This window comes from Triticum urartu, chromosome 5A (genome assembly GCF_056163025.1).
Source record: "Triticum urartu cultivar PI428250 chromosome 5A, HENAU_Tu73, whole genome shotgun sequence".
Lineage (NCBI taxonomy): Eukaryota > Viridiplantae > Streptophyta > Magnoliopsida > Poales > Poaceae > Triticum > Triticum urartu.
The window spans coordinates 479,247,427-479,273,430 of record NC_141877.1 but is presented as its reverse complement, the minus strand read 5'-3'; the positions used below and the strand labels follow the sequence as shown (position 1 = coordinate 479,273,430).

At 48.7% G+C, this 26,004-nt stretch overlaps 1 pseudogene; it reads right to left on the bottom strand.

Moving 5' to 3' along the window:
• Positions 1-12,162, bottom strand: part of LOC147972107 (uncharacterized) — a 32,073-nt pseudogene extending 19,911 nt beyond the window's left edge.
• Between the last annotated feature and the right edge of the window lie 13,842 nt (positions 12,163-26,004).

Sequence of the window (26,004 nt, the reverse complement as noted above, 5' to 3'; positions counted from 1 at the left end):
GCCCTTCTTTTTCGCAAATGGAGTTCTTCTGTGGAACGGACGTCCTTTAGGTAGGGCGGTCCTGCTTCTTCTTGTGGTGTGTGCTGCTACTTCATCGTCGTCGTCATGTTCGATCTTCGGGTCGCCGTACTTGTCGAAGTCTTGCTCATTGGCTACTCCATCCATTCCGATGATCTTCCTTTTGCCTCTCCTCACGACAACACGACTGGGCTTTGACGGGTCGGTAATGAAGAAGCATTGGTCCACTTGGGAAGCCAGTACCCATGGCTCATTTTTCGCGGTGACGTTTGCGCCCGCGGTCTTGGATTTGGCTTCGGGTATAACCATGGTGGTGAAATACCGGTCTTCTTTTAGGACGCTCTTGGCCCATCTGACACGGAACATTGGGACCTTCTCTCCAGCGTAGCTCAGCTCCCAGATCTCCTCGATCCTTCCGTAGTATCTGTCCTTGTCATTGCCTGTGTAGGATTCCATCGTTACCCCGGAGTTCTGATAACCATCGCTCTTCATGTCCTTGTCCTCGGTGTAGAATGTGTAGCCGTTGATATCGTACGCCTCATAGGTCATCAGGTTGTGCTCGGCGCCCTGTGACAAGGCGAATATGAGTTGTTCTTCCGTGGAAGAATCCTCATGTAAAGGGTACGATAGAAACTTCTGCTTGAACCAATGCGTGAAACATGAGTTGTGCTCTTTGAGTATATCTCCGTCCGTCCTCTGTTGGCCTCGGTCATTGTACGTCTTCTCAATAAAGGTTTTGTGCTCTACCACCCAAGGATCGACCACGTCTATGTGTTGTAGCGCGACTAGGTTTGCTCTTTCAAAGTCGGCGAGTCGACCCTCGAAGTCGACATGCATTTCGCGACGACCCTCACGGTGACCCCATCCAGCGAGCCTGCCGAGGTGCCTGTTGACGGGCAGACCAACGGGGTTCTCGATGCCTAGATAATTCGTGCAGTAGGAGATGCACTCTTTGGTCAGAAAGCCCCTGGCTATACTTCCCTCTGGACGTGACATGTTGCGAACGTATCCTTTGATGACACCATTCATCCTTTCGAACGGCATCATGCTGTGCAGGAACGTCGGCCCGAGTTGGATGATATCCTCCACGATATGGACCAGCAGATGCACCATAACGTCGAAGAATGCGGGCAGGAAGTACATCTCAAGATCGCATAGTATCACCACGATCTCTTCCTGTAGCCTTCTGAGTTGCCTCACGCCAATCGACTTCCGAGAGATGACGTCGAAAAAGTTGCATAGGCCAAATAGCGTTTCACGGATGTGCGCGTCCATGATCCCACGGATTGCAACTGGAAGTATCTGCGTCATCAGCACGTGACAGTCGTGAGACTTCATCCCGCTGAACTTCTGCTTCGCTGGGTCTACGTATCTGCTTATCTTCCCCGCGTAACCGTAAGGAAGTTTTACTCCTGTGAGGCAGGTGAAAAACTGCTCGATCTCCTCCTGACTTAGAGTGAAGCACGCGGGAGGGTAGAAATTTCCGGTCTTCTTGACCTTTTTGCCTTTGCGACGACTTTCTGTGTCCTGCTTCGCCTCATCATCATCATCATCATCATCATTAGCGTGAAGCTCCTGCCTGATGCCCATTGATTTCAAGTCTGCCCTTGCTTTCGGCCCATCTTTGGTCCTCTCTGGCATGTTGAGCAGGGTAACAAGCAGACTCTCGCACACGTTCTTTGTGATATGCATGACATCAAGGCTGTGAGGCACACGGTGGATCTTCCAGTACGGCAAGTCCCAGAAAACAGACCTCGTTTTCCATACCTTCAGCAGCGGCTCTGGCGCCTTTCGCTTCTTTCCCGGCTCTGGCGCCTTTTGCTTCTTTCCCGGCAGTGGCCAGTCTTTCCAATTTTTCAACAGCTCGTCTATTTCCTCGCCGCTCCTCGTACACGGGCGTTTTCGGGGTTCGGTTTCACCATCGAACAGATCCTTGCGTTTCCTCCACGGGTCATCGTCGTGAAGCCACCTTCGATGTCCCATGAACACGGTTTTCGAAGACCCGGGATCTCTATCTAGCTGGCGATATGTTGTGTCATCCATGCACCTTACGCATCCAGAAAATCCGTGGACTACCTGCCCCGCGAGATATCCGTAACCGAGATAGTCGTGCACCGTCATGAGCAGTGCGGCTCTCATAGGGAAATATTCTTTCTCTGCGGCGTCCCACGTATTGGCTGGCATTTTCCACAGCGTGTCTAGCTCCTCCTTCAGCAGCCCCAGATACAGATTGATGTCGTTCCCTGGTTGTTTCGGCCCTTCAATTAGCATACTCATGTGAATGTACTTCCTCTTCATGCACAAACAGGGGGGAAGGTTGTACATCCACACAAACATAGGCCAGGTGCTATGTGTGCTTCTCTGGCTGTCAAACGGATTGACTCCATCGGTGCTCGCGCCCAACACGATGTTCCTTGGATCCTTCCCAAATTCTGGGTATTCGAAGTTCAACGCTTGCCACTGGCTCGCATCCTTAGGGTGACTCAGCATCTTGTCTTTTTTATTTATCTCCAGATCATTTCCGTCATCCTCCCGCTTCTTCTCCTCCCTATCCGCGTGCCAACGCAGGAGCTTTGATACCTTAGGGTCCGTGAAATACCGCTGCAGACGAGGAGTGATCGGAAAGTACCACACCGATTTTCGAGGAGCTTTCTTCCTCTTCTTGTATCGAGTGACGCCGCACACCAGACATATGGTAGACTCCGCGTGCTCGTCCCGATAAATGATACAATTGTTCATGCACACATGGTATTTCACGCGCGGTAAATCCAGAGGACACACGATTTTCTTCGCCTCCTCGAAACTGGTCGGGCACTTGTTCCCCTTGGGAAGACATTCGTGCCAGAATGACATGTTCTCGTCGAAGCATGCGTCGGTCATTTTGTGTTTTACCTTCATCTCCAGATCCATGAGCGTTACTTTCAGGCGGGTATCCTCGGGCCTGCATCCTTCATACAATGGAGTAACCGCATCTATCTCCAGTTGATCCAGCTTGGCTTTCTCTCGGGCGGCAGCTCTTGCGTTATCCGTCTGATTGAGAAGCAGCTCTTGAATATGAGGGTCCTGCACCCAGCCTCCATCGTCGTCTGCTCCGGCATCTTCATCTTCATGATCATGCCCTTCGTCTTGATCTTCCTCATCATCATGTACGACATCTTCTACATGATGACTGTGTACAGCATCACCGTCGTGATCATGTCCTGGAGATTCTTCGTCTTCTCGCCCGCCCTCGCCGTGGTGGTACTTGTCTTGTTGCCCTTCCTCATTTCTTGCCCGGCCCCAGCCATGGACGACTTCATAGTCATCTTCATCACCTTGCCACTGATAGCCATCCATGAAACCACGCAATAGCAGGTGGTCCCGCACCTGCCCGGAATCCGGGTCCGCAATAAGGCTCTTCGGCTTGCATTTTCGACACGGACATCTTATCTCCGTCTCGTTCCTTTGAAGCATCTCGGCCTTCGCGGAGCTCAAAAACCTATTCACGATGCCTTCAGTCATCGTGCGGACCATGGTCGCCTGCGGGGTAGAGCAAAACGATATTTTAGAACCAAGAAAAAATTTGGCATGACCTTCCCTAAAAATAGGACCAAAAGAATGCATAGTGCCAAAATTCTCGCCGAAACGGAAATGAATCAAAACATTCCGGCAAAATATTGGCAACTATCGCATTTCAAATACCGGTACCTTCAAACACAAACATATATGCAACACCACAAACACATGCAACACCACAAACATACATAGATCTAGCTAGGCCACAAAAAGTGCATGTGCACGTTGTTGGAGCGATCTAGGGAGAAAAAAGTAGATCTACATCATGAAGATAGCTTTCCCCTTACTTACCTATCAAAAAAAGGTAATTTCACCACTTAATTTTGATGAATATATGGTGGAAATGAGGTGAGGAGGAGGAGGCAGCCGGAAGCTTGGAGAAGGAGGTGGAGGGAATGAAGTGGGGAAAGTGAGTGAGTAGGTGTGGGGCTGTCCAAAATATCTTGTTGGGGTCTCAGGTTACTAATGGCGCACCACAAGGAAATGCGCCATTAGTAACCCTGGTTACTAATGGCGCACCTGCAGGTGGTGCGCCATTAGAAGTTTTGCAGAAAAGTAAAAAATATAAATATATACACTAATGGTGCACCGTGTAATAGTGCGCCATTACTAGTTTAAACTAGTAATGGCGCACTGTGAAACGGTGCGCCATTAGTAGTTTTGCAAAAAAAAAAAGAATAAGAAAAAAATTACAGTAATGGCGCACTCTCTGCCTGGTGCGCCATTACTAGTTAGAACTAGTAATGACGCATTGTCGACCTGATGCACCATTAGTATGTATGGAAAAATGGAAAAAAAATTAATACTAGTGGCGCACCCTGTTTCTGGTGCGCCATTAGTGTCTTCCACACTAATGGCGCATCACCAACAGGTGCGCCATTAGTATATAGTAGTGGCGCACTACTTCCCTGGTGCGCCATTAGTATCAATCCTATCTATAGCCCTTTTCCTAGTAGTGCGTTGTCTAACAACATGATTATCAAGACAGGGTTGCCGTACCACTCTAGTGCGGAACATGTCCTTGTGGACCTACGAAGTTCAGTAGCAACTTGATCTAAAGTTTCATGATCATCATCAACTTCCTCTCTAGTCGGTGCAGGCACCTCATGAACATTTTCTTGAGCTGCGCCACTTACCGGTTCAAGAGGTAATACTTCATCAAGTTCTACTTTCCTCCCACTTATTTCTTTCGAGAGAAACTCTTTCTCTAGAAAGGACCCAATCTTGGCAACAAAGATCTTGCCTTCGGATCTGAGGTAGAAGGTATACCCAATAGTTTCTTTAGGGTATCCTATGAAGACGCAATTTTCCGATTTGGGTTCGAGCTTTTCAGGTTGAAGTTTCTTGACATAAGCATCGCATCCCCAAACTTTTAGAAACGACAGATTAGGTTTCTTCCCAAACCATAATTCATACGGTGTCGTCTCAACGGATTTCGACAGAGCCCTATTTAAAGTGAATGCGGCAGTCTCTAAAGCATAGCCCCAAAACGACAGCGGTAAACCGTTAAGAGACATCATAGATCGCACCATATCTAATAGAGTGCGATTACGACGTTCGGACACACCATTACGCTGAGGTGTTCCAGGCGGCGTGAGTTGTGAAACTATTCCACATTTTCTTAAGTGTGTGCCAAATTCGTGACTCAAGTATTCTCCCCCATGATCTGATCGCAAGAACTTGATTTTCTTGTCACGTTGATTCTCAACCTCACTCTGAAATTCCTTGAACTTTTCAAAGGTCTCAGACTTGTGTTTCATTAAGTAGACATACCGATATCTACTCAAGTCATCAGTGAGGGTGAGAACATAACGATAGCCACCGCGAGCCTCAACACTCATTGGACCGCACACATCAGTATGTATGATTTCCAATAAGTTGGTTGCTCGCTCCATTGTTCCTGAGAACGGAGTCTTGGTCATTTTACCCATGAGGCATGGTTCGCACGTGTCAAATGATTCGTAATCAAGAGACTCTAAAAGTCCATCTGGATGGAGCTTCTTCATGCGTTTGACACCTATGTGACTAAGGCGGCAGTGCCACAAGTATGTGGGACTATCATTATCAACCTTACATCTTTTGGTATTCACACTATGAATATGTGTAACATTACACTCGAGATTCATTAAGAATAAACCATTCACGACGAAGCATGACCATAAAACATATCTCTCGTATAAATAGAACAACCATTATTCTCGGATTTAAATGAGTAGCCATCTCGAATTAAATGAGATCCTGATACAATGTTCATGATCTAAGCTGGCACTAAATAACAATTATTTAGGTTTAAAACTAATCCCGTAGGTAAATGTAGAGGTAGCGTGCCGACGGCGATCACATCGACCTTGGAACCATTCCCGACGCGCATCGTCACCTCGTCCTTCGCCAGTCTCCGCTTATTCCGCAACTCCTGCCTTGAGTTTCAAATGTGAGCAACCGCACCGGTATCAAATACCCAGGAGCTACTACGAGTACTAGTAAGGTACACATCAATTACATGTATATCACATATACCTTTAGTGTTGCCGGCCTTCTTGTCCGCTAAGTATTTGGGGCAGTTCCGCTTCCATTGACCACTTCCCTTGCAATAAAAACACTCAGTCTCGGGCTTGGGTCCATTCTTTGGCTTCTTCCTGGTAGCTTGCTTACCGGGCGCGGCAACTCCCTTGCCGTCCTTCTTGAAGTTCTTCTTACCCTTGCCTTTCTTGAACTTAGTGGTTTCATTCACCATCAACACTTGATGTTCCTTTTTGATTTCCACCTCTGCTAATTTCAGCAGTGAATATACCTCAGGAATGGTCTTTTCCATCTCCTGCATATTGAAGTTCATCACAAAGCTCTTGTAGCTCGGTGGAAGCGACTGAAGGATTCAGTCAATGACCGCGTCATCCGGGAGATTAACTCCTAGCTGAGTCAAGCGGTTATGCAACCCAGACATTTTGAATATGTGCTCGCTGACAGAACTATTTTCCTCCATCTTACAGCTGAAGAACTTGTCGGAGACTTCATATCTCTCGACCCAGGCATGAGCTTGGAAAACCATTTTCAGCTCTTCGAACATCTCATACGCTCCGTGTCTCTCAAAACGCTTTTGGAGCCCCGGTTCTAAGCTGTAAAGCATGCGGCACTGAACAAGGGAGTAATCATCAGCACGTGACTGCCAAGCGTTCATAACGTCTTGGTTCTCTGGGATAGGTGCGTTACCTAGCGGTGCTTCTAGGACATAATCTTTCTTGGCAGCTATGAGGATGATCCTCAGGTTCCGGACCCAGTCCGTATAGTTGCTGCCATCGTCTTTCAGCTTGGTTTTCTCTAGGAACACGTTGAAGTTGAGGACAACGTGGGCCATTTGATCTACAAGACATATTGTAAAGATTTTAGACTAAGTTCATGATAATTAAGTTCATCTAATCAAATTATTCAATGAACTCCCACTCAGATAGACATCCCTCCAGTCATCTAAGTGAAACATGATCCGAGTTAACTAGGCCGTGTCCGATCATCACGTGAGACGGACTAGTCAACATCGATGAACATCTTCATGTTGATCATATCTTCTATACGACTCATGCTCGACCTTTCGGTCTTCTGTGTTCCGAGGCCATGTCTGTACATGCTAGGCTCGTCAAGTCAACCTAAGTGTATTGCGTGTGTAAATCTGGCTTACACCCGTTGTATTCGAACATTAGAATCTATCACACCCGATCATCACGTGGTGCTTCGAAACAACGAACCTTCGCAACGATGCATAGTTAGGGGGAACACTTTCTTGAAATTATTACGAGGGATCATCTTATTTAAGCTACCGTCGTTCTAAGCAAATAAGATGTAAAATATGATAAACATCACATGCAATCAAAGTGACATGATATGGCCAATATCATTTGCTCCTTTTGATCTCCATCTTCGGGGCTCCATGATCATCGTTGTGACCGGCATGACACCATGATCTCCATCATCATGATCTCCATCATCGTGTCTTCTTGAAGTTGTCTCGTCATCTATTACTTCTACTACTATGGCTAACGCTTTAGCAATAAAGTAAATTAATTACATGACGTTTATGTTGACACGCAGGTCATAAATAAATAAAGACAACTCCTATGGCTCCTGCCAGTTGTCATACTCATCGACATGCAAGTCGTGATTCCTATTACAAGAACATGATCATATCATACATCACATATATCATTCATCACATCCTTTGGCCATATCACATCACAAAACACTTGCTGTAAAAACAAGTTAGACGTCCTCTAATTGTTGTTGCAAGTTTTTACATGGCTGCTATAGGTTTCTAGCAAGAATGTTTCTTACCTACGCCAAAACCACAACGTGATATGCCAATTTCTATTTACCCTTCATAAGGACCCTTTTCATCGAATCCGATCCGACTAAAGTGGGAGAGACAGACACCCGCCAGCCACCTTATGCAACTAGTGCATGTCAATCGGTGGAACCAGTCTCACGTAAGCGTACGTGTAAGGTCGGTCTGGGCCGCATCATCCCATGATGCCGCAGAATCAAAATAAGACTAGTAACGGCAAGCAAATTGACAATATCCACGCCCACAACTGCTTTTTGTTCTACTCGTGCATAGAAACTACGCATAGACCTAGCTCATGATGCCACTGTTGGGGAACGTAGCAGAATTTTAAAATTTTCTACGCATCACCAAGATCAATCTATGGAGTCATCTAGCAACGAGGGAGAGAAGAGTGCATCTACATACCCTTGTAGATCGCGCGCGGAAGCGTTCAAGAGAACGGGGTTGATGGAGTCGTACTCGACGTGATCCAAATCACCTATGACCTAGTGCCGAACGGACGGCACCTCCGCGTTCAACACACGTACGGTTGGGAAGACGTCTCCTCCAACTTGATCCTGCAAGGGGGGAGGAGAGGTTGATGAAGATCCAGCAGCACGACGGCGTGGTGGTGGATGCAGCAGGATCCCGGCAGGGGTTCGCCAAGCGCAAGCGGGGAGGAGAGGTGTTACGGAGGGAGAGGGAGGCGCCAAGAGCAAAGGGTGCGGCTGCCCTCCCTCCCCCTCTTTATATAGGGGCCTTGGGGGGCGCCGGCCCTAGGATATGGATCTCCAAGGGGGGCGGCGGCCAAGGGGTGGCTTCCCCCCCAAGCCAAGTGGGGGGCGCCACCACCCCTAGGGTTTCCCAACCCTAGGCGCAGGGGAGGCCCAAGGGGGGGGGCGAACCAGCCCACTAGGGGCTGTTTCCCTCCCAATTCAGCCCATGGGGCCCTCCGGGATGGGTGGCCCCACCCGGTGGACCCCTGGGACCCTTCCGGTGGTCCCGGTACGGTACAATACCGGCGACCCCCGAAACCTTCCCGATGGCCGAAACTGTACTTCCTATATATAAATCTTTACCTCCGGACCATTCCGGAACTCCTCGTGACGTCCTGGATCTCATCCGAGACTCCGAACAACTTTCAGGTTACTGCATACTAATATCTCTACAACCCTAGCGTCACCGAACCTTAAGTGTGTAGACCCTACGGGTTCGGGAGACATGCAGACATGACCGAGACGCCTCTCTGGTCAATAACCAACAGCGGGATCTGGATACCCATGTTGGCTCCCACATGCTCCACGATGATCTCATCGGATGAACCACGATGTCGAGGATTCAATCAATCCGTATACAATTCCCTTTGTCAGTCGGTACGTTACTTGCCCGAGACTCGATCATCGGTATCCCAATACCTTGTTCAATCTCGTTACCGGCAAGTCACTTTACTCGTGCCGTAATGCATGATCCCGTGAGCAACCACTTGGTCACATTGAGCTCATTATGATGATGCATTACCGAGTGGGCCCAGAGATACCTCTCCATCACACGGAGTGACAAATCCCAGTCTCGATTCGTGCCAACCCAACAGACACTTTCAGAGATACCTGTAGTGTACCTTTATAGTCACCCAGTTACGTTGAGACGTTTGGCACACCCAAGGCACTCCTACGGTATCCGAGAGTTGCACAATCTCATGGTCTAAGGAAATGATACTTGACATTCAGAAAAGCTACAGCAAACGAACTACACGATCTTTGAGCTATGCTTAGGATTGGGTCTTGTCCATCACATCATTCTCCTAATGATGTGATCCCGTTATCAATGACATCCAATGTCCATAGTCAGGAAACCATGACTATCTTTTGATCAACGAGCTAGTCAACTAGAGGCTCACTAGGGACATGTTGTGGTGTATGTATTCACACATGTATTACGATTTCCGGATAACACAATTATAGCATGAACAATAGACAATTATCATGAACAAAGAAATATAATAATAACCATTTTATTATTGCCTCTAGGGCATATTTCCAACAGCGTGCCTTCAATGCAGACGGACCGCTTGATGACATCAAGCCAGGGACAGGCATCAACCAGCCTCTTCACGAGGCCGAAGTAACTGCTGGGTATAGCTTCGGCTGGCCACAGCCAGATTATTAAATCCTTAATGGCCAGTTCGGCCACCCTGTGCAACTCGACCAGCTATTTTAGCTGATCGCTGAAGGCCACCGGATGTTTCGGCACAAGATATTGCGACCAGAACAGCTTCTGCTGGGAGCCCCCTCCTTCGGCTCGAAAGAATTTGGCAGCAGCGTCACACTGCATGGCAGATCAGAAAAAGCCCCTGGAGAACTACGAATCCAGGCCAGTAAAAGATATTTCCTCTTCACATTCTTTCTTTGCATATTGAATGCCTTACCCGCCGCTATCTTCCTGGCCTCCTGGATCTCCTGGAGGGTGCCCTGGGCTTCGCTCCGGGCCGTCTCCACACTCTTACGAGCCTTGGCGAGTTCGGCCTCTTGAGCCGACACATTGTGCTCCAAGGTCTCGCACTTCCTCACCACGTCTTGGAGCTCATGTTGGACTTCGTTGACCCGGGCCTTGAACCTCTTACGGGCAGCCTGCTCCTTGACAGCCTTCCCCTCGGTTTCGACCAGGGCTGCCTTCAGGGCTTCGACCTCGGTCGTCGCCTCTGTTCACATCATGGTATTTCGGTCATTGCATATCATTTTCCCTTTTTCAAATAAATAACAGGTTATTACTTACCTTGTTTTTCCTGGAGCTGCCTCTTCACCTGGCTCAGCTCCTCCTCGACCTTCGCCAGTTTCTGCTTCAGTTTGGAGACTTCGGCAGTATGCGAGGCCGCGGCCAGCAGCGACGCCTGTGCATACATTTTAGACAAATTTAGTTTCCCGCAATAGGAGATTGATCCTCTGTCCGGTTTTTTCTTTCCGAACACCAGACAGTGTCTCAGGGGCTACTATCTATATTGGGATTTTCACCTTTTTGCGCCGCTTACCTCAAAACCTATCAACAGGCTATTGCAAGCTTCGGTTAGTCCGCTCTTGGCGGACTGAACCCTTTCAACTGTCGTGCCCATAAGGACACTGTGCTCATACACAATGGAAGCTCCTCGCAGCGCTTCCAGCAGATTTTTCGGTGCCCCTAGTTGGACAGGGGTCACCGGGGAAATATGCATCCCCCTTCCCTCGAAGGAAGTTGTGAGCCGGATTCCGGAGCCGCATCGAACTCCGGAATCGAGTCCAGCTGAGGGCCGAACTGAATACGGCCCTCCCCGCCAATCTCCATGGGGATTGACTCCCCCTGGTGTCCGGCGACGGGAGTTTCGCCTTCTGGCGCCTCCTAAGCCTCTCCCCCGCCTGGAACAGTCCTTTGGGACAGCACCTCCGCATCATCCTTGGCCTTGGGGGAGTGAGCGGCTGGCGGTGAATTGCTGGCCATCGCCTTGGAATCCAGCGAGCCTCCTGACGAGAATCACGGGGAGCTGTTGTGGGCCGGACTACAATAACATAATCAATCATGTTAATACAATAAGGGGGAGACACTTTATGTGCAGATATAAATCTTAGCACTTACGATGCGCCACGAGGCTTAGTGCGGGGGCATCTCTCCGGACCGTTGTCAATGTCCCATGCGGAGTAATCCACGAGGGGGCCCTTCCCCTTCTTGGGCACCTCTGCCTCCAGAATTATGGAGGCCGCCCTCTTCTTCCTCCCCCCATAAGGGGAAGCGTCGCTTTCCTCCTCCTCCTCATCCTCGTCGTCTTCGGCGGCGGGGGAACGGGTCTTGTCTTCGGACGTCACGTCTGAAGTGCCTTTGCGGCGGGGGCCACTCCGGACCCCCTTGGCCTTTCCTGTGGCCTTCTTCTCTGGTGCCTTATAAGGTGCCAGCTCCAGCATCTTCGCTATACGCGGGATGACTGGTTCTTCAGGCAGGGGAGCCGGACACCAGATCTGCTTCGCCCTCTTCAACCAGTACTGAAAAAGCAATGATAATAAAAGCTTAGATATCGTCCTTGAAACAAGCAAGTAGGGGATGTGTTGAAAATAACATACCTTGTTGGGGAGGTGATTTATGTCGTGACCACGGTCCGAATCTGTGGCCGGCGGTATCTCGTTGCCCTTGAAGAGCAACTTCCAGGCATTTTCGTGAGTTGTTTCGAAGAGCCTCTCGAAGGTGTGGTGTTTTTTCGGGTTGAAATCCCATAGAGGGCGGCTTCGGCTCTGGCAGGGGAGGATCCGGCGCACCAGCATCACTTGGATTACATCGACAAGTTTGATGTCCCTATCGATCATGCTTTGAATGCGCGTTTGCAGCGCAATCAGCTCGTCTGACGAACACCAGTTCAGGCTCTTCTCGGCCCAGGAGGTGAGTCACACGGGAGCACCGGATTTGAATTCGGCAGCCGCGGCCCAGGTGGCATCGCGGGGTTCGGTAATGTAGAACCATTGTTTCTGTCATTCCTTAACAGACTCCACGAATATGCCTTTTGGCCAAGAGACGTTGGTGAGCTTGCTCACTATGGCGCCCCCGCACTCTGCATGCTGGCCATTCACCACCTTCGGCTTCACATTGAAGATTTTGAGCCACAACCCGAAGTGGGGTTGGATGCGGAGGAAGGCCGCGCACACAACGATGAACACCGAGATATTAAGGAAGGACTTCGGGGATAGGTCGTGGAGGTCTATCCCATAGTAGAACATTATCCCGCGGACGAAGGGGTGGAGTGGAAACCCTAGCCCGCGGAGGAAATGGGGGATGAATACTACCCTCTCATTGGGATTCGACGTGGGAATGATTTGACCCTGGGCTAGAAGACGGTGGGCGATTTCCTTCTCCAGGTACCCGGCCGCCCGAAACTCGGCGTGTCCTCCTCCTTGACGGAGGAAGCCATCCACTTGCCTTGACCTTCGGATCCGGACATGGTTGATGCTTTCTCGAGTGGGAACAAATGAGAACTTGGGCGCTGGAGCTGAAGAGTGGAAAGGCAGAAGAAGAGAGAAGGCGTGGGAGAAGAAAGGGGAATCTTATCTCCTTATAAGGGCAGCGAATATCAAACGCCATCCTGCTCGCCTTAAAACTCGGCTATTCCCGAGGGCTGTGTAAACGGCACGGTTGGGGTTACCCATGCCCGTATTGATGAGAATCCCGTAATAAGGGGACACGATCTCTGCTTTGACAAGACGTGCCAATGGAAACCGCGTCTCGAAACATGGAGTGGCAGACGAAAAATGGTTTGAAATTATGACCGAACGGACGTGATGTCATGTTGTAAAAAGTTATCAGTGGATTGGACTCATAGATTATTGTATTCTCTCTACGGTTGTGTGTGGTGTGTGTTACAGGTGCGGACACGATCAATTCGTTCGAAGACTATTTTGGAGTTCGGAAGGAGGAACCCGCCTTGCAATGCCAAAGATAGAACTACATGCCGGATATCTTGTCATTGAAGCCAGGTTCTGGGGCTACTGAGGGAGTCCTGGACTAAGGGGTCCTCGAGCGTCCGGCCTGTTAGCCATGGGTCGGACTGATGGGCTATGAAGATGCGAAGACCGAAGACTGTACCCGTGTCCAGATGGGACTCTCCTTGGCGTGGAAGGCTAGCTTGGCAACCGGATATGTAGATTCCTTTCTTTGTAACCGACCTTGTGTAACCCTAGATCCCCCGGTGTCTATATAAACCGGAGGACTTAGTCCGAAGAGAGATTCATTATCATAGCCATACCAGATAGACCTCTAGGGTTTAGCCATTACGATCTCGAGGTAGATCAACTCTTGTAATACTCATACTAATCAATATCAATCAAGCAAGACGTAGGGTATTACCTCCATAGAGAGGGCCCGGACCTAGGTAAATATCGTGTCCCCTGTCTCCTATTACCATCGACCTTAGACGCACAGTTCGGGACCCCCTACCCGAGATCCGCCAGTTTTGACACCGACAGTGACCTTGTTGTCTTTGTTAGATAGCTTGAGCGCTGGCACCTCCCTCTCTAGATCGAGATAGGTGACCAGCTGAGCTCCATGGATGGTGGCCATAGCTTGTGCACGCCAGACGTTGAAGTTGGAGCGATGGAGTTTTTCAGCGATGGGGATGAGTACGGATGCAGCGGCTGTAGTGGAGCTTGAGGAAGACATGGCGGCACAAGGCAGATGTGCTTAGAGGAGAATGGCTCTGAATACCATGTAAATGTGTGTTAAGCGTATGCATTGGCAGGGATGCGTTGCGTGTTACTTATAGGCATAGAATATTATAGGGTTAGGTAGTGAAAGTGCGTTATATCGACTAGAGGGGGGTGAATAGGCGATTTTTATGAATTCTTCACTGAGGAATTTGCAGGTGAGGAAATTTCTTAGCGAAGAACTACTAGCAGCGGAATAAGTACTCAAAAGTAAACATAACAGAACACAAGCATAGTCAGTATGATGAAATGAAGACAAGCACAGAGTACAGAAAGCGTAAGCACAGGATAACACAGGATGAAGACAAACAGATTGAAGAAATTGAACTGAGGAAATTATGAAAGTCTTCAGTCAAAGTCTTCAAACACAGATACGAACAAGCACTCAACACAGTTATGAGGAAATGAAAGAGTTGAGGAAATAGAACCAGTGAGCATGGTGAAGACAATGATTTGGTAGACCGGTTCCAACTGCTGTCTTACTTGTACATCTGGTTGGAGCGGCTAGGTATTTAAACCTGAGGACACACAGTCCTCACCGTATTCTCCTTGAGCTAAGGTCACACAGACCTCGCTCAGTCACTCGTGGTAAGTCTTCAGGTGACTTCCGAACCTTCACAAACTTGGTCACTCGATGATCCACAATTCCTCTTGGATGCTCTAGACCTTGACACCTAACTGCCTGGAAGAAGCACAGTCTTCAAAGGTAAAAAGCGTTGGATCCACAGGATCAATCTCTTTAGTGATGCTCAATCACTTGGGGTTTGTAGATGTTTGGGTTTGGGTTTTCCTCACTTGATGATTTTCGCTCAAAGTCCTCGGAGGATGGGATGCTCTCAAATGACAAGTGTCAGTTTCTCTCAGAGCATCCAACCAGCTAGTGGTTGTAGGGAGCGGCTATTTATAGCCTAGGGAGAAGCCCGACATGATAAGACATAAATGCCCTTCAATGATATGACCGTTAGGTGGGTAGATATTTTGGGACAGCTGGCGCATAGCACAGCAACGGTCGGGAATTTGAGTATCAAATTCCTCAGGGCTATCATGTTCCTCACTATGTAGGCAATCCGCACTAGCGAATTCCTAACTCCTCAGTCAGAAAAAATTCCTCAGAGACCAGAAAAACTTCGTCTCTGTCAGTGAAGAATATGACTGAACTGTATGAGATTTCCAATGGCCTCACTCGAAGGTCACTCGAAGGGATTGGTAGGTGTAGGATTTTGAGTTGAGCATCACATGGAAGATTTTCCTTAGTATTTCCTCGACCCCCTTTAATAGTACGATGTTTCCTATGACTCAAGAAAGAGAAAATGAAACTACGAAAACAAAAGTCTTCACGCTTCATGTTCCTCGAACGAATACCAAGTCCTCACGATTGCACCAATTTCTTCACTTTCAAAGTCTTCAGAAAGTCTTTAGAAATCCAAAGTCTTCAGTCGAAGAACTTCATTTTTAGGGGTCGACTTTCTCTGCAAATATCAAACTCCTCATAGATTTATAGACATGTGTACACTCAAAAACACATTAGTCCCTTAACCTATAAGTCTTCAATACACCAAAATCACTAAGGGGCACTAGATGCACTTACAATCTCCCCCTTTTTGGTGATTGATGAGAATATAAGTTAAGTTTTCAACGGGGATAAACATATGAACTGTAAATACTAATATTGAGGAATTTGATTGCAAGATATAGAAGAACTCCCCCTGAAGATGTACATGATGAGGAATTTGCTTTTGAAGCATTGCACACTTGAAGAGTAGAATCATGGAGATCTTATGATGAAATATGGTGACTGATGTAATTCAGCATGCGTGCATTAACATATATGAGGAATAAGCATGCAGAAAAACACATCAAAAGTATCCGAGCACCATCGGGTGTAAGTTTACAACTCGATCCAATAAAGTTTCAGAAGAACGAGAGTTGTAACTTAGCAAATAAAAACGCCCATATAGACAGACCCGCTTGAATACTAACTCAAAATTCACTACAAAAAAAAGACACATCCATGACATTTTGGGCCGAACGAAAAAAATTTATGTCATACATATGACACTTCTATGACGATAATTGTGACAAAACCCGGTATCATCATAGATGTGGTGGGCTCCTACTTCTATAACAAAAAATCATGACAGAAAATGGGCTTTTCATCCTGGGCGGGCCGGAGACGCAGCTGCATGACATTCTTTGGGCCGTCCATGACAGAACAAACCGTGGTAGAAGCGAGGGGGAGGAAAATTTTGGGGAGTTCCCGGTTACGGTGGGAGGTCGGGGGCCGAGCGATGCGCGTTTCTCTCGTACACATATGCGCGTGTGTGTGTGAGGTGTTGGCTCTAACTGAACCCGAGCGATTGCACTGCAGGCTACGCGTTACTGAACCGGAGCGATCGATCGATGGCTATTAACTGAACCCGATCGAGCGATTCCTTCTCTACTACTGCTAGCTGAAGCCGATCGATGGGATGAACAGTGAGCGTTGCGGGGGGGGGGGGGGTTGGATGAACAGTTCCCGGTGGGGTTGGATGAACAGGACCCCGTGGTGTTGCCTCTGGATGAACAGGACCCCGATCGATCGAGCCGGTTGGGGCTGGATGAACAGGACCCCGTGGAGGGCTGGATGAACAAGACCACCTAGTGGAGGGCAGGATGAATAGTAGACGGTGGAGGGAAGGATGAACAGTAGACGGTGGAGGGGTGGTTGAACAGGAGCCCGTGGAGAGGGCTGGTTGAACAGTAGCCGGTGGAGTAGCACACGGTGGAGGCTGGATGAACAGGAGCCCATGGATGAACAGTCGCAGGTGGAGGCTGGAGGAGGTCGACGATGGATGAACAGTAGCTCGTGGAGGCTGGAGGGGGTCGAAGGTGGAGATGAACAGTATCTCGTGGAGTCCCGTTTTGCGGTACGCCACACCCCTTCCGATGAACAGGACCCCCGTTTCGACCGTAGCGCTCCAACACAAGTCCGTTTCGTTCGTTTTGCGGTACGCCACACCCCTCTCGATCAACAGGACCCCCGTTTCGACCATAGGAGGTCAGTTTCCTCCGTTTTGCGGTACGCCAGACCCCTCCCGATGAACAGGATCCCGTTTCGAACGTGGTCGTTTCCTCCGTTCTGCGGTATGCCATGCCTCGTTTCCATCGCATGTTCCGTCCAAGCCCTCCCGATGAACACGACGCATTCCGTTGCCTCCCCATGAACACGACGACGCTGTTTCTTCGTTCCGACCCATCAATGTACACGAGCCATGGCCGTACGTATGCGCGAGTAGGCGTTCGAGACCCCGCCCGTATGTACACATACGTGGCCGTATTTTATTTCTTGCACCCTGGTCGCTCTACGTACGTGTACATGCTACGTGCGCGCCTCTACTAAGACACGTGCGCGCCTCTACATCGACCAGTATGTACGTACACGTTCGCGACCAGAATGACAACGCTACGTACGCTTCGACCAGGTGGGTCCCGACTGTCAGGCACTTCCTTGCCTGCGAAGATGTAGCTGGTGGGTCCCAGCAGTCAGGGGGTGAATTGTTTTTTTTGCCCGGACCCACTTCCTTGCATGCGAAGATGTAGCTGGTGGGTCCCAGAAGTCAGGGGGAAACGTTTTTTTTCGTGAAATACAGTGGCCCGTCTGGTGGGTCCCAACTGTCAAGTGGAGGAATCATTATTTTCTGCGTAATAAGGAGGCACTTCTTTGCTGCGGTCGTGGACCCAACTGTCAGCCTCTCCACGTACAGTCCACGTCCGATGGAAGTCGTTCCTTGACCACGTTGACCACGTCGCGCCGAGAGCAACAGGGCGGTGGACGACGGCGAGGCCTAGGAAGGGGACGACACAGAGGCAGGGAAGACTCGGCAGTTGTTTCCCACGCGGAGGGGAGTATGATTGTACGAGGGTTTACTGGTCCGTCTGCCGTCGCCGGAGAATAACAGCAGGTGTGGGTGAGTAGAGGAATGGCTAGGCCAGCGATGGGAGTACGGTCGGGCGGTGAGGCCTGTGCGGCAGCACAGCCGGCCGCGAGGAGGAGGGAGCAGGCAGCCCCGCCGGCCCTTGTTTGAGCGGCTGGAGCAGGAAGAGCAGAGATTGAAGAAGCACGACGGCCGTTGGATGGACATCCAACAGTCAGTGCTTGTGCGTCAACCTTTTTTTAGGAAAGCCTCAAATCTATGGAAAACAGCATATAGCCCATCTGCCATTATTTCTAATAATTTACAGCCAATTTGCTAATTCTTAATGTTTTTTTGGAGCCCATATTCTTTTTGTTAGCATTACAACCCATATTGTGGCAATGGTTAAAAAATTATACGAAATTTTGCATATTTCGGTGCGGTCTGAACTATTTTTAATTCCAAAATTTCGACTCACATTCAAACTGATTTTAAAAATAAATGTATATCAATATAAAATCCAACAAATTCTCCACGCATAAAAATTAATGTAATTTAAAATCTTGAAATGAAAAGAAAAGATATTTGAAACTAATTGTCGGTTTGATGTGTTTTAAAAATGTACAGCCCATTTCTCATTGATGATGGGCCATTTTCTCGGCCAGCCGAATGAAAGCTCTCCTCGTCTTGAAAGATTTGCAGCCCAACAGGCCTGACAAAGCGACTTACTTGGCAAATCAAAAAAAAAACTGTGCTGTGGTCGTGGACCCAGCTGTCAGCCTCTCCACGTACAGTACTCTTCCGATGGAAGTCACGTTGACCACGCCGCGCAGAGAGCACCACGGTGGTGGACGACAGCGAGGCCTAGGAGGGGACAACGCGGCAGTGGAAGCCCGCGCGGAGAGGACTACGAGGGTTCACTGGTTCGCCTTCCGTCGCCGCAGGGCCTGGCCAGCGGTGGGAATAGTAGGGGGCGGTGAGGCCTCTGTGGCAGCATAGCCGGCCACGGGAGGCAGGAGCATGCGGCAGGACTGGCGCTGCTTTGGGCGGCTGGAGCAAGAAGACCAAAGGTTGAAGAAGCACTACGGCCGTTGGATGGACATCGCACGGTAGGCCCACAACGCCCTTCGTCCCCGTCAACTTAGTAGGTCCACAAGTCAGCCTCCCAGCAAGGTGGGTCCCAGCTAGCCGGGGGAGTATTCATTTTTTGTGTGTAATAAGGAGGCACTTCCGGTGGGTCCGAGCTGACAGCGGGGGGAACATTTTTCTCGCAAAATACGGTGGCCCGTCCGGTGGGTCCCATCAGTCAGGGGGAAACGATTTTTTTGCAAAATACTGGTGGCCCGTCCGGTGGGTCCCTGCTGTCAGGTGGAGGAATCATTATTTTCCGCGTAATAACGGGGCACTTCCTTGCTGCCGCCGTGAACCCAGCTGCCAGCCTCTCCACGTACAGTCCACGTCCGATGGAAGTCGTTCCTTCCACATTGACCACGCCGCGCCGAGAGCACCAGGGCGGTGGATGACGGCGAGGCCTAGGAAGGGGACGAAATGGAGCTGGTGAGGACGCGGCAGTGGATGCCCACGCGGAGAGGAGTATGAGGGTTCACTCGTTCGGCTGCGGTGTGAGGCTGCCGTCGCCGCAGGGCCTGGCCAGCGGTGGGATTAGTAGGGGGCGGTGAGGCCTCCACGACAGCACAGCCGGCCACGGGAGGCAGGGGTAGGCGGCACGACCGGTGCTGCTTTGGGCGGCTGGAGCAAGAAGACCAGAGGTTGAAGAAGCACTACGGCTGTTGGATGGACATTGTACGGTCACTGTAGCTAGAACCGTTTATATTGACTATGTTGACAAAGCCCTTGGTACGTCAACTTAGTAGGCCCACAGGTCAGCTTCTGAAACGGTGCGCCCCAGATGTTAGGGGGAGAAATCATTTTTTGGGCGGGTGAAGCTAGAATATCCGAGATTGAAGAAGAAGCACGGCATCCGTTGGATGGACATCCAACGGCCACTGCTGCTAGAACCATGTGTTGACTATAAGTTGACAAAGCCTTGCATATGCGTCAACTCTTTTTTTTAGGGGACGCGTCAACTTAGTAAGGCCAGAAGTGTGTGGTAGAGAACTTATAGCCCATTTGATATTTCTAAGAATCTGTAGCCCATTTTTGAATTCTAATGGAATTTACTACAACCCATTTACAGTTTGTTAAAAGTACAGCCCATTTCAACCAACCGTTCAAAACAGAATTCAATAAAATTTCCCACATTTTGATGGGATCCAAAATATTTTTATCCCGAAATTTCTAGTCAGATTAAATACAATTTCAATATAAATTTATATTACGTAAAAATCCAACGAAACATTGCGCTCGCAACAATTAATGAAATTAAAATTTTCAATATCCAAAAATAATGTTTTATAAAGTAATCACGTGTTTGGTGCATTTTTTATAGTTATTGTCCAGTTTTTATAATTACATCCCATTTATTATTTCTTAAAGCCCATTTTCTTGTTAAGCCTAATGCATCCCTCCTAGGAAAGATTTGTAGCCCAGCGGGGCGGAGAATAACAACTTGACCTTGCCTGGGTATTCCTAAAAAAGTATAGCTGGGCTAGCCATTTTCAGCTTGAAAAAAATTAATATCTGGGCTGGATATCTGGCCTGGGCTAGACGGGCCATAGCCCGCCCAGTTAATACCTGCAGCGATCTTTTCGTTGTTGTTCAGAGGAGAAAAATTAATATCTGGGTTAAACATCGAAAAACTCTGCAGTGCTCACACCTCAAAAACACAAATACTGCTCGAGCTGCTTGGTCCCAGCTGTCGGCCGCTTCTTGTGCAATTCTCTCGTTTATTGACTAGTACTACATAGGTTGACAATGGTGTGGGACTGTGATGTCAGGAAACCAGTGGGAAGCAAAATAAATAACTCCAGCGAGCGCTTCCACCTCTGCCTCATTGTCTCCCGTGGAAACCCCTTTCCTCCCTTTTTTTTGCTCGGGCAAGGACCAATGCATGCAGCACGTCCATGCAGTTATTAGGCAAGAAGTAAAAGCGCTTTGCATGCTATGAATTACGATGGCCTGCATGGGTAGCTAATAAGGCATCCTCTTAACTGTTGTGATTAAATATTGTGTTTAGAAGAGAGAATATTCTTATTTTCCACCAATCTGCTTGCACCTAGGTCGTGATGCACCTTCTAATACGACTTATTCACCTAGACGGAGGGAGTATAGTTTTATATATATATATATATATATATATATATAATAAGGAGGCACTTGCGTATGTAGGCTATGGACCTGGTGGGTCCCCATTGTTATCCTCTCCAAGTAAAGTCATCTCCTCGCCCGCGCACGCTTTCCGCCCGCCCCGCTTCCTGGTGCAGGCGATTGCTCCGCCTTCAAACGACACAAGTGCCGTCCATCCGTCCATCTGCACCCCACATTAATGATACGCGGTTGTCGAGGTGGCTACGCCGGCGCCACACGTCCGTCCCTTCGCCCGCCCACCATTACTATATAAACTGCTACGCCGGCCATAGCTGCAGTCATCCGCATCCGTTCCCTTTCTCCTGTCCACACCACTACTGCCCACTATGGCTTCCTCATGCTCCAGCGCTCTTTGGGACAGGCGGACGACGGACCACAAGGAGATGGCAGCCATTGCTGCCGACCGGCTCGCCGCCAGGCAACCGGAGGACGGTGATGTCCCAATGGAGAACATGGTAGTCGATGATCCGGTGCCAACCCCCTCCTCCGTGACATCCTCGCCCGTGCATTGCACCATGACCATCGGCGAGGCCCGTGCCCAATATATGGACAGTGTGAGGCAGATGCGTCAGGAGCAGTTCCGGGAGACGCAGGCCGACGCCTCCAACAACCACCATCTCCTCCAGGAGCATCTGCAGGCGGAGGAGCAGATCACCGCGGAGCGGGCGGAGCAGGAGGCGCTGCTCGACTCGTACCGCTCCGCCCGCAAGGACCGCCTTGAGCGCTGGCGGGAGCGCATGCGGGTGGCGGAGGCTGCGAGCGCCTACAAAGAGGCTAGCAAAGAGGGCGATGAAGCGGGCGAGGCGCTGTTTGGCGAGACCGAGGACGAGGCAGAGGACAATGCCGGCTCCGACGAGTCCCTGCTCCGTTGGCGTCGACGAGGCCCTGCGGCGCCAACAACGAGGCAGAGGACACCGTCGGCTCCGCCGAGGCACCGCCCCGCCAATAACGAGGCAGAGGACATCGCCGGCTCAACCGAGGCCCCACCATGCCGGCAACGCGGGGAAGGATTTCCACCACTCCGCTGAGGCGCCGCCCGCCGGCAACGAGATAGAGGACATCGCCGGCTCCGCCGAGGCCCCACCCCGCTGCCAACGAGGCCGCGCCACACAGAAAACGAGGAAGAGTAGAACACGGTAGGTCGCCGTCGCTCGGGTCCAAGTAAGGCCACCGCTGCTACCCTCCTGTTGAAGCCAAGCTAGGCAGGTTGACCATTGACGGCCGGTTAGCTTCTTGGCGGTGACGTGGAGTCGGGGAGTTCTGCTGGAGAATAACGCTGCTTCTACTTAACTGATGGTGCAGTTGGCTGACTGACACGTGGGCCCAACAGGCCACATGTCAGTTACATAACTGCACCTGTAGTTAAGTCACTGAAGCTTCTGTTCGGCTCAGTGGGACATAGGTGGGTAGCTTCCGTTAATTAATTATACCTCCAGTGCACCCCTTTTTAGTTGAAGAATGTATGAAATGTAATGAAATCTGGCATGTTTTTATGAAATCCGACCATGTATGAATGAATTTACTTCGATTAGTTCGAATTCCTATATCACTGGCATTGGATGAACATGCAAAACAATATGTACTAGCATTATTCCCAGGGTGATCACCTCGTTTGCAGCAGTTTCACATGTACTCCCTCCGGTCCTTTCTAGTATGCATACAAGTTTTGTCTGCAGTCAGAGTATCTCTACTTTGACCAATCTTATACAAAAAATTATGCACTTTCACAATGTGCGATGTAAAAAGGAACAGAAGGAGTACAAAGAGTTTGAGCAGGTTTTTAGCGTTTCTGTACATTGCAATCAAACACACAGGCCTGGCAATTCATAGAGAACATTCAAAACAATCGATGATTATGCATCTCAGCGACTCACATGTCAGAGGCAATATTTACTTCACAACTAAAGAATAAAGAAAAAATTGTTCAACGCTGCTAACAGCAAGGGCGTCCCATTCGAAAATATCAAATGCATGTCTTGCTAAAATCAATGAGCAAAATTTGACAAGGTTGTCCCATTCCAAAATATCAAATGCCTATGATTGTGGAATGGGCAGGGTTTGCCATCAGTTCGGACATTGACATGGCACCTTGTGCTAAATAAACCACCTGTTCTTTTTGTGCAGTTCCACCACAATAAACCAAATTCGCGCGTAGCTTGTATGATTTCGCCCTTATATGTTGTAACGCCTTGAACTTATCGGCACCTCCTTTATTGTGGTGGAAATGAATGATTCGATGTATTCCTGAACATTTTGTGCAGTTCCCATTGAAATCAAGCTGAGCACCCCTGTTTGCACAAATACAAAAAAGTGATTAGTATAGAGCAAACTGTACTATGAATTGACAGTTTCAACAGGCACATACATGGTCCATGTAGAGCACACTTTTAGAAAAATGTAACTCACCAGAAAGAATCCTAGAACAACATTGTACTCGCGCATCACAGCAAAAAAATGGAGATTTTGTCAGTCCTTCTGAGCTGAAGTTAGTTTGATCTTTTGGGGAGTAACGTAACCATCCTTCAACTGCTCCTTGTGATGATAAGATAGACAGGGCTTCTTCATCCTGGCATAATAGGAACTAGTCACTTCACATACTCCATATTCTTCTTCAGAGGAAGATGATCCTGTTGTGCAAAGACAAGAGGACTACTAAATGCTAGCATCACTGTTTGCTCAAAAAAGGAAAGGAAGTATTTAAAACATCATAGATGAAGCACTTTTCAAGGACAATACCACTTTTTCATGACAGCACCGGGAGTTAATTTTTTTTTTCTTCCCCTTGTTCTTCCCCTTCATCACTTGGTTCAATAACAAACAAGCTTCGCCTTCAATGTAAGATTTGGCATGTCAATTAGGGAGCACAAGTATAGTACTAAACTTAATTTTCTGATGAAAGTGGCAAAATACAGGCCAGCAGTTGTGAAATATCCTTATCTTACCTCAATGGGATATTACGGTGCACATACAGATTGGAAGTCTTGTCTCCATTTGTGCAGTTCACTAAAATCAAGCAACATTATCGTACAAGTAGCATAACATATGAATGCACACTGCAGAATCATGTGAAAGAAGGCTAGTACTGACCTCTCATGATGCGGAATTTAAACAACTCACAAAAAGAAGATCTGAACCAAATTCGCCTTAACGGATAGGAAGTAAGATCTCCTCTTGTGCGGTTCCACTAAGATCAAGCAATCAAGCAATGTTGTCGGTGTGACATTTTGGTTGAACTGCACAAAACACTCTTAAAACAAAAGTGTTTTGTGCAGTGCAACAAAAGGTCACAATGGCAACGAGGTGAAGCAGATAACCATGTTTACACAGAGGTGCAAAGGAAACAATTAGTGGTCAATAACGATGGATGACACAGAAGCCAACAAAAAGAAGCATCTACCTTATCTAAATGGGAAAGAAAGCAAGACAGTAGCATTTCTCAAACGGTGGCATTGATTAATATTAACATAGAGATTATATTAACAATAAAATTCGTTAAACATGTAATTGCTTTTAACTGTGGCATTGCATCAATTTTCCAGCGGCATTATTAGAGGGTGTTTGTTTACAGGGATATTTTGGTGTAGGGACTAAAAAAACTCCGTGTCAGTCCCATCTAAACCAAAGAGGAGGGACTTTTAGGGACTAAAAGTGGGCATTTGGGACTAAAGAAAGAAGACCCCGAGGGAGTCTTTTTGGGACTTTTTCCAACAGTTGTCCCTGCCACGCATCGCACCTTGTCTCTATTAGTTCATTACTAGGGGTAACATGGTCTTTTAGCATGTCATTTAATAACCTCTAGTCCATGTTTAGTCCCTGGAACCCAACAGGTAGGGACTAGGGAGTTTTTAACCAAACAGGGCCTTAAATTAACAACAGCTAATGAGTTGCACGGGACAGTGGACGCACCAGCACCATGTGCATCTACCGATGTACTGTGGTCATGCACAGTCTGTTGCAACAAAGAACAAGCAACCAAGGAGCATATTTGTGTTGGTCCCAGTTTTGTTATCTTTAGACGCCTTTCCCTATGTGGGCGTAGCAAATCTAGTCCTGCTCAAACTCTACAGCATTGTCCCTTCCTTTCCTTTTTGAACTAGTACTTTCGCCCCTTCCTTTCCTCTTTGAACCACATCCTAGATTTATGCGATACAACTTTCCCCACTACTTTCCCCCATTCCTTTCCTCTTTGAACCACGTCCTAGATTAATGCTATACAACTTTCCCCCTTCATTTCCTCTTTGAACCACGTCCTAGATTCATGCTATATACAAATTTTCCCACCACTTTCCCCCACTCCTTTCCTCTTTGAACCACGTCCTAGATTCATGGTATACATGAAGCTAGAGCAATGCATGTGGAGTAAGTAAATTATACCTTAAGGTTCTTGGGGCGTGGTTCGGTGGGCGACGGGACGGCGGCGAAGAAGAAGGGGTCAGAGGCCCTCCCGCACTGCCGCTGGGTGGAAAGTGAACAGCTGCGCCGGTAGTCCCTCGTCGACGGCGACAGCGTTAAGCCTCCTTCCCTTCCCGGTGGACAGATCCTGCTGGCTCTTTGAGCAGCAGTGAGGGGAGAGAGAGGCCAACGAAGTCTTGTTTAGATCTGGAGAGGGCGAGAGAGTGTGAAGAGAGCAACTACAAGCGCTGAGGCTCCAGCGGGAGAGGGCGAGAGAGTGAGCGAACAGGCTAACCAGCTACACAACCCTCCCGTTATGTTCAACGAGAGGGAAATAACCTTTTATACATTCCTGCATTCG